Genomic DNA, 10,651 nt, shown 5'->3' on the forward strand with positions numbered 1-10,651 from the left:
TATTCTGGAATGTGGAGTTCTACAGGACAGTCATACAAACAGAATGTCCTAAAAAAACGATCAGAAGGAAAAGTAATCAGAATATGTACTGCAAACAAGCCAGAAACCAAGACTAGCCCTGCACTTTGTGTCAAGAAACTTAATTTTGAATATTTAAGTTTTGAGTTATGCCTGCATTACTTCAGAGCATACCTCTCAACCTGAACAGAGCCAAAAATAATGGGAGAACAAATTCCAAAAAAATACAGGCAAATTTTAAATATTGCCTGTATAAACTAAAAAAGTTGCTCAAATAACAGGTTTTGTGTTGGTGTATATTGTTTTGATGGATATAAAGACTGAAGCTCATTATTTATTTTGATCTTAAATAGTTTATCAAAAAAACACAAGTTTTGTGAGGAACAGACTAAAAATATGAGGCAGAAATCTAAACATTTGAAAGGCATGCTTCAGAATACTGGCTGCATCACTGCAGGAATGGAGCATACAGACTGCACGTCTGACTTTATACTATATAGTGAACAATTCTTTATTTGAAATGGACAGTGACTTATTTTCTTAGCAGCTAATTTGGAAAGCAGAGTAGAAGTACACTTGAGGCATGATGTTAGTTATATGCAAGCACATGTTATCAGAATTACATCGGAATAAATATTGGACACTTGGACAAGCAGGACTTGAATTAGTGGTGATGAATCTAATTTTCACTGTTAGATAATGTGTGAAAACCCATTTTGGATGTGCTACATATAGACTATAACACTGCAGACAGCAAAGCAATCAGTAATAAAGGAGCTGATAACATGAAACTCAAAAAAACACATCACTGTTAAAAAGCTGCAGTAAAATCCTATAAAATAATGTAGTTTACAAGAATTTGTGGCTATACATATAATCATATTCCTTTATTCCTTTGAAATACATTACATCAAAACATGAGTGCCAGTATTAGCAAAACTCTTACAGAATGATATCACAAACCATGGGGGTGGGGGTGGGACAAACACATGCTTTAATGACACCAGAGTAAAAATTCACTCCATTTAAATATAAACAGCATGGTAAAACAAAAAAGTTAAAAGTACAATCTCTCCATCTTTTTATTACTCAGACATCTATACTTTTCTGGTCAGCAATCAGTGCAGGATCATTTCAAAAGCCTTATTGAAATCCAAGTAGAATATGTATATTCATGCTCCATGTCAAGCTCACTTGTAATCTCATCATGATGATGTTCTGATGATTAGTGTCCTCTAAGAAGGCAAGCAGCTGTTAACGCATAATGCTGTCTATGCCTGTCTGTCCCTGTCATAACTGATAGGCCTGCATTTCTCTAGAAGTTCTGAAAATATATTACTTTTGCTACGTGATTTTCCTCTATAACTCCCTTCTGTGGGCTAGATCACCAACCATCCCTGGCACTGCGCACTCTAACTGGAATGCAAATGATGTATAATCTCAATAATCCACCACTGTCTGACTGAGTTGCATTAAAGCTGCCTAAATAATTGAACGCATCCAGCTACCTAAACTCCAGGACCCTTTTACTGAACATTGTTAAACCCAACGTTCCACTGCTGGCTAACTGAGTCAGATTAAGGCTGCATGAATAACTGAATGCTTTCAGCTATGTAAACTACAGGACCCCTTTAATGAACATTGTTAAAGTACACCAGATTCATTTATCACAGTCTACCTTTGTTATTGCATCTCATACTGCTTATGTCCTATGTTAAACTCTCCTCAGTGTGCACAATGCTAAGGGATAAATCATATCTGCACTCCCACATCCAAACCATATCAACTGTAGAAATCAGAAATCTGCTGCACCCACTGGTTGTTGTATGATACTGAGTTGAAACTTTCTGCCTGAAACAAAACTCCTGTTATGTCCCCAGCAGAACCTTCAGTAATCTTGGCACATACCATCCATTTGTTTTCCATCTTTACCCTTTCCAATCCTTTCTGTCTCATTTTTGCCCCAGATTATATCTTTAACTTTACTGCTATCCTTCTCGCTGTATCACAATTTTCTATTGAACAGTTTCTGTCTCCTTTTTACACACACACCCCCCCCCCTCAGATTGTATACAAAGTTGCCTTGACTGTTCCCTTTGCACTCTTTACTCATTGCCTTTTTGTCTTAAGGATTTTGCAGATGTGACTGTGCAGCCCTCCCCGTTCAGCCCTCACTATGCTCAGGCTTCACATTGCTCCTCTACCCTACCTCCAATTCGCACCCACACTCACATACTCCACATTTATACTCTCTGAGTTCCATCCCTTTCCCCTATAAACCCCTGCTCTTTCTGTCTGCCTCATCCAATTGAAACGTTACAACCTTCTCAACAATACTCCTTTCCTCAACCCTAGCTAAGCCTCTACATATCCTCCTGACCTACAGTACATGCACTCTACTATCTCTTCCCTCAACACTCACCAGTTAACTTCTTTATTATCTCCTTACCTCTATTTTTCATCCATCTACCAGACTTCCTTCAGCTTCCTCTACTTCTGTCACGCTGTTCTCCTATCTTGCAGCTCTTTTTCTCTACTACCCCATAAACATGTCTACTATCTACATCTCTTCTCTGTTTCTCCTCCTTCCTTTGCTATTTACGTGTTATAAAACTAATATGTCACCTGTCAACCCACCACCCACTCATTTGCACTGACAAACCTTACCCTGATATAACACCACACAATCTTTTTCAACTTCCAGACTTTCACGCTTTCAAATACAGACCACTCAATACCCACTGCCACCCTCACAAAGTAAAGTTCACACAACAAATAAATAAATACAAGCCTCCAGCTTGTTTTAAGAAAATCTTATTAAGTGAATACCAGCACCATTTCTACGTCTCTCCCTAATGCTAAACTATCTACCAAAAACCTAACTATTATCTCCCTTAACATGTATAGTCTACTTAATAAAATCTGCAAATTTGACTGGCTCAAATCTCATATCAATAATACTGAAATTCTCCATCCTGGCTATAATATTATCTGCTCTAACAGGTTACACAAACAAGGTGGTGGTGTAGCTCTGTTATATTCTAACCATCCTACCTTCTCCCCACTGTCTATATCCCCCCAACCTTCAACCCTGGATCCTAGTGTCAAAACCTAGTCGGGTCTATGTTATATATTCAAACTTTCAAAACTTTGAATCCCATATGTTCAACAACATTAGATCGAAGTTTGAAAGATCGACTATACAATAAAAATAAATAAATAAATAAATAAAAACTTACCTTAATGGTGCACCCCACACCCCCCCTACTTAAATATACCAACTCCGAGACCACACTTCAGTGCAGAAAAGGGAAATTCTCCCATTCTGCACCATACAGCGCCGTTACATTCAACCTAAGAACTCTTGAAATGTCGATCATATGGTGTTGACCATATGACATTCGACATTTCAAGCATTTGGTGTTCTAATAGGAACCCTCCTAGTCTATACCAAAACCTCAAAACACTCCCTAGTAACCACCTCCCTGTCTTTGTTCAAAGGCTTTCCATACAAAAGATCAGACAACACAAATATAAAGGATGTTGCAGTCTCACCAACTTCTGCCCTACCAAATTTACCAACATGGTCTCCTCTATAAATCGGTCTTTCCTCTGTAGTCAACTGCTAGATAATGCAGTTCAGTGATTCAACTGCATATTTCTGGATACTCTGAATAACCTAGCTCCCCACAGAAAGAAACGAGAGAAATCTCACCATGCACCTTGCTTTCTCATTCCACCCAGGCCTTAATGCACAAAAAAACAAAAAAACAAACAAGTAAACTACAAGAAAAGAAATTACTATCTAAAACCACAAATTTACCACCAAAAAATTATCCCAAATTTTTGAACTCCATTAACAAGATTCTTAACCCTGGTTTTCCCAGTATACCAAATCCATGTCCTAATCACTCTCCTTCTGAAACTGCCTAAACATTTGATACATATTTCATAGACTCAATAACCACCCTAACTCAAAACTGCCAAAATTCTTATCTTACTCCACCACTCTCACCTCCCCACTGTAAATATATTTTTTCTGTTAAACCCATCCCTACCTCCTACATTAAATCTCTACTGTTAAAACATAAGCCCTGCTCTCAATCAGCTGACAACTTACCAGCAGACTTCCTTAAACTAGCTGCCAACTCTGTAGCCTACCCAGTCTCTATATTAATTAACAGATCTATTCAGGAATCAAGAGTCTCTGCTATCTGGAAAAAAATTCTATATCATTTCACTTCACAAAGGAGGGAATTCTAGTGAATTCCAAACTATAGGCCTATAGCTATTTTGTCCCCTCAGTCAAAAATACTTGAAAAATGCATACAAAAACAACTTCTTAAATATCTTCTACAGAAAAATGTATTCACCCCAACCCAACATGGTTTTCACCCTAACCACAGCACAACTACAGCATTACTCTAATTTACTGATACTATATTAAAAGCTAGGGAATAATAATCTACTATCCTCCCTTTTTTGACCTCACTAAAACCTTCACTACAATCTTTTACTCTAATTTCTAAATTGTCTGCCTTTGGTTTCTCAAATTCCACTCTCGACTGGTTTTCCAGCTATCTCTCTAACCAGCAGCAATTGGTCAAGTGTCTTTCTTCCTTTTCCAGTTTCCTCACAGCTGACATTGAAGTAACACGATGTCCCATTCTTGGACCCATTCTCTTTAACATCTTTATAAACGATCTACAGTCATCCTGCTCACAGTCCTTTCTTATACAATATGCCGATGACTCCACTATCATCAGCTTTTCTGACAACCTGCCACACCTTCAATCACTCACCCCAAAGTCCTTCAGCTTTATCACAGGGAGGTGGTTAGTAGCTTAATGGCAAAAAAACTTCAGCTAAACCCCAAGAAAACTAAACTACTACTATTTCTCCCAAAAACTCAATCTCACATCAAATCTACCTTTACTATCACATCTCTTGATAGCAACAAGATAGAAGTAGTACACATACTAAACTCCTTGTATTACTATAGATGATCAACTAAACTATGACCTACACATCCAAAGCTGTATAAAAATCACCAAAAACTCAGCAGATCAAAAAAATTCCTAGTCCAGGACTCTAGAGTCTCTCTTGCAAATGCTTACCCACTTCCCAATCTTCTCCATGCCTCTCCCATATTTACCAACTTACAATCCACTCCAAAATCCAAAGTAGAACTCTGCTACAATAAAATTGCCAGATTTGCTGCTAATAAGCCCTATTACTCTCATCACTGTCTATCTCTAAAACCTTAAACTGGCTCAAGCTGCCACATCATCTTCTCAACTTTTCCTTACTCATTCGATGCTTAATAAACCTACATCCTGCCCAGCCATCTCATCCATCATCACTTTCTATACCCCCAAGAATCATCTCTGAAGCTCTGACCAACTTGTCTTTGAAATCAACAAACCTAAAAGATACATGGACCATAGTTTATACAGCTATACAGTGGCCCTGGCCTAGAACAAAATTCCTTTAGCTCTAAGAGCCATCCCAAATAGTTACACATTTAAAAAGACACTAAGAGAAAGGCTCCTCACCACCTGGCTCTATTCCTGCCTTAACCCTGACAACTACCCCCATAATCCACGTTCCACCCTTCCCCCAACATTGCCTAGTACTACAGTATTAGATGTCTCAACCCTCCTTAGTATCCAAGTTTTCAAGTACTTTCTCATGCCCCGACTTTGCCCAGTATTTCAGTAACCCACATCTCAACCATGTCTACCTTTGCCAATAACCTTTTCTCTTCCCCCTTCTACTTCCTACCCACTTACCACAGTTCCTTTTTTATCCTCACTTTTACCTTTTTCACTATCTTGCAGGCTTCATTTTCTTTTCTTTCTTCTTCTTACGTTGTCTCCCCTTCTGCTACCTACACCCAATCATGCACCTTTCATCTTACAACTCCTGTTCTCTCTATTTCCTTTCACCTTTCTGTCTTTGCCTTGTTCTTTTCAATCCACAAAATAATATATCCAACCTAATTTGACTCTTGTATGTTACTCTTTTTTTTCCAGTTACAATTTTGTTTCCATCATCATACATTTTTTATTATTATTTTTTTCTTTTTCTGGTTTTCTTTTTTCCACCTTATTCAAAATGATGTGTAATAACAATACTAACTAATTAAAGAATAATATTTTTATAGATAGTTTTTTGGGTTCTTGTACACAGACCTGAATAAGTCTAGAAGGATGAAAGTGATCTTTGTTAACAATAGGTTATAAAAATAGAATATGATTTTTACAATTGATTTTTTACATGCAAAGTATATATGTATATATTTATATATATATATATATATATATTTTGATTGCCAAATGGACTAAGGTTGATATATTTTCAGCCATGTAGTATATCGTCTTGGATAAAATCACAGACTTAATAATCTACTTAATAATCTGGTTAAATAAGAGGTAGCACGTCATTATAAATTTTATTGAAAGTGCGTAAGGGTTATATTATTATGACAGCTACTAAGTAGGGCAGGACCAGCTCGAATATCACACTGATGGGGGAAGGGATGTGAATTTAACATGTGTACCAATAACACTTTGTTTTACAGCACAATAAACCTCTCCCTTGCCTGATAAAAATTATATATATATATATATATATATATATATATATATATATATATTTAGAAAGCTTATGAAGAAACTATTACTCTAATTTTGGTTTACTTGGATCACTTGTCTGTGTACTTAATAAAGGATTTTTGACTGGAAACAGACTGCCTGCCTTGCTTGGATTACTTTCGAATACTTAGTAATTCTGTACAATTATATATTTTTATTATTTTTATTTATTATTTTTTTTTTTACTTAAGATTGGTTTAAGTTTGCTGCTTCTACTACTGTCTGATCTGATTAATATACAGTGATTAACTAGAGATATATGGACTGAAAATCTTCCACACAGAGAAGTTTCTTACACTGTTTTCTTTTTGGACCCACTATACTTGTCTAGTGGGTTGTTTTTGAGACTTTGGGGATACCACGGAGATCACTTGTTTTTATTTTTTTACTCTTTTTTTTTTTCTCACCAATTTTTTCTGAGGCTAGAAGTCTATTTATGTAAGTAAAATGTGTCTGTCCTCTACTTACTTTCTGTTATACAACTATTTCATGATGTTTTTTTCCCCATAGCTATCTGATGTAAAAATTTAACTCTGTTTTGGTTAACTTCATGTTGGAGATTTTCGCCTCTGGCCTCTGATGAAAAAAGGCACCTGCTCAGTCGGACATTTCCTGGTTAACAAATGTTAAAATAAAATAAATAAATCTGCTAATCCTTGGGCATCTCTATACTTGTGACAACCCTCTGCTGGACCAGTAATCAAGGACCCTCAATCCACACCACTGGCAAAAATGGGGGGCGTTCACTGAGAGGATGACAAGTACACACATGCTATGTCTAGATGCAGTTCTCTGCATCAACTGCAATTTCCCTTAAGAGCACACAAGAGACCACAGTCAGTCCAGGGCTGGTTTCTCCCTCTTCCTCCAGGTCCCCAATAAGATTCCAACTGGCATAGCTATAGAGTTGAGATCTCAGCTGAGTGACCAAGCCAAGACCTCCAGCACCCTCCCTGTCCAACCAATGCTTCATGTCCCTGCCAAAGTAGCTGACGCACAGTCTTTGAGGTTTGATTTACACACACACACACACACACACACACACACACACACACACACACACACACACACACACACGCATGCACACACCTGGGAGAGGCCGGCCCAGGTTTAATATATATGCCCCTTCTGCTCAGACTATAAGGTAGCTACCATTGCCACCAGGCAACTCCTTATCAGCTAATGTAAGGCCCTTAACAAAGGGTGTCCAATCTTACTGTGTAATATTAATATTAAAACAAATGGTAGTTTGACCAAGAACAAGGATATTAGGAGTGACACACACAGTGTCACCAAATAAATATGCAAATACTCTCAAAACTTAAATATCTCTACACAGATCAGCCACAATGTAATGTTTAAATATATTTAATAATAAATAATAAAAGAATAAGACAATACTAAATATATATTTACGGTGACATCAGAGTTCAAAACCACAGGAAATATTTAAAACAACATTGCAGGACAGTCTCAAATAAATAAAGAAAAATATCTAAACTAAGCTTCACTGCATTCCTGACTGAATCTAAGAGAATTATGCTATAATCTAAGAACTTACTAATAGAGCAAGACAGATGTGGTGAATGGATCTTCTAAGTGTTGTCAGGTCCAAGACAGAATGCATAATGCTCTGTCCCACTAGGAGACTTCTCCAATTAAAATCTAAAATATAGCTTGCAGAATGACATAATTTCTGGCCATCTGACTTCTAGTTCCCGGGCCAAAAGCCCCATTGCTAGAAGCTGCCAGCATTTAGCATCAACCTGGAAAATATGCAGACAAGGGCTTTTCCTCAGATCTTTGGCAGATGCTGGGGGATATAAAACAATTGCATTCCTTCATGCTTTCAAGACTAGTAATTAGTTCACTCCAAGGACAATACAGAAATCCTCCTAGTACATACTTTGTGTCTCTAGCTGCATTGAAAATGTATGGCACAGCCTATAAAGTAATTTAATTTAAGATATTTTTTCTAAAGTTTGCTGGACTGAGGTTAACTTCCTGTATTCCAGTTTCCATTGTAAAAATATATAAATTTAAACAGTTACAATAGTGCATGTACATTTCTGTTCTCTTCCAGTAGGGCACACTGTGGTTACATTTCAAAAAGCACTTTGCAAATACCTTTTCAACACACATGTCGGTACAAGCAGTTCAATATACACATGACATACAGTTCTAATACATTTATAAAACAAGCATCTTGTATAAATCATTTCGATATTCACCAGTAACATATAATTATTTACAAAATTCCAGCTAGCTGTGCTGGCAGTATCTCCTTTCATCGCAATACTAACCAGTTATCTAGCAAAAACAAAAACATCTTCATAGGCTATACCAAAAACACTGGTCAAACTCCCAAGGAACCTGGAACTCAAGTTGTCTGGTCTCTGTTTCTTTATTATCTTAGCCCAGGCCAATTCCTTCTCCATGTCCTCTTTTTTTCTGGTATTCCTTAATTGATATCTACAGACTCACCTAGCTTCTTCCCAGCATAGCACCCTCTCTTTCTTTTGTGAATACTGAGACAAACTATTATTTTAATTCCTCTGTTTGTTTTCCTGTCTTTCATGAGTTCCTTTCTCTCTTTAGTCAGTCTGCTCAGGTATGACTCTCAGTTCTCATTTTCTGTAAATATTGTTAAAAGTCTTTGTGTCTTTGTTTATCTTATTAATTTCTTCTGTTAACTCCATTTGGACTTGTATTTTTGATTTCCTCACCTTCTTTTCTACGTTTTTGCTTTCTTCCTTTTATTGTTTCTTATTCACCTTACAACCCTCATCTGCACTTCTTATATGGCCTTTCTTTTGCTGTAATTGATAGCCTTACATTTCACCTTGGACACATTGACTTTCTTTTCTTGTTGCATTCCCATCAAAATATTGTCCATAAACCCAAGTCTTCCATTCCTGACCCCCCTCCACAACTTTGTCTTGCCACATATTGTCTCCAGTCCTTTTACTTATATCTAATTCTCTTCTCCACTACTTTATAATTCATTCCCTGAATATAGGCAAGCATAGTCTCGGCCCATACAAAGAGAAAACAATGGCAGCAGGATAGTGTGAGTGGCAGCTGTCCATACACATTGTCAAGTACCTGACAGTGCCTGCCACTCAGACATCGTGCTTCATGTCTAATATATCACCAGGTCATTGTGTAGATACTCAGGTGCTAGGGATTATTACTGGTATGGCCACTCTCTAAATATTTTGACTTGCAGTTAGTTTCTGCTATATGCTTTTTAACAGTGATATATTTTGAATCACTCTAGAAATGACTGAAATATTAGATGGGAATATTTGTTTTCTCTTTTGTTCTGCTGTCTTTGAGATGCAGATACTTGCATAAGCCACAAACAGTGTTATTTTACCCATATTATTACTTTCTATGCATCGTGACTAAGTATGTTGCAGAAAAATGAAAGACACTTACATTTATTTATTTATTTCATTTTATATTTGTTGACCGGGCTAGTCCAACTGGATCGTTGTTGTTTTTTTTCAGTGGAGGAGAAAAAAGAACAGATTAAAAGCAAAAAGCATGGTTATGAAATACAATAAAAATAATCTATGATATTAGGCAAAAAAGAGCAAATAAAAGGATATTAGTTCAGGTCAGGTAATGCAAAAAACAAAAAAAACAAAAATACCAACTATAACTAATTAATAATTAAAACAAGAAAAAAAAAATTTTTTTTTTTTTTTTTTTTTTTTTTAATATAGAATCATAAAGAATCATAAAAGTTAGTTTTGGAGATTTAATAATAAATACAATATTTCATTTTATATTTGTTGATGACCTTAGTCCCACTGGGATCGTTGTCCATTTTCAGTGGAGTCCGGGAGAAAAGCCACAGATAAAAGCATAGTTATAGAAATACATGTAAAAATATCACTATGATATATAGCAAAGAGCAAAAATACAAGGATATTAGTTCAGGTCAGGTAATGCAAATCTAAAAAACAAAA

The 10,651-nt window shown here is 36.4% G+C and overlaps 1 protein-coding gene across 1 annotated transcript in view; it reads right to left on the bottom strand.

Annotated features, from left to right (window-relative positions):
* LOC122808390 (alpha-tectorin-like) overlaps window positions 1-10,651 on the bottom strand; it is a gene marked incomplete at its 3' end in the record, with an annotated part of 263,674 nt that overhangs the window by 52,588 nt on the left and 200,435 nt on the right.

This window comes from Protopterus annectens, chromosome 8.part0 (genome assembly GCF_019279795.1).
Source record: "Protopterus annectens isolate FY-2018-M chromosome 8.part0, PAN1.0, whole genome shotgun sequence".
NCBI classification, from domain to species: Eukaryota; Metazoa; Chordata; order Ceratodontiformes; family Protopteridae; genus Protopterus; species Protopterus annectens.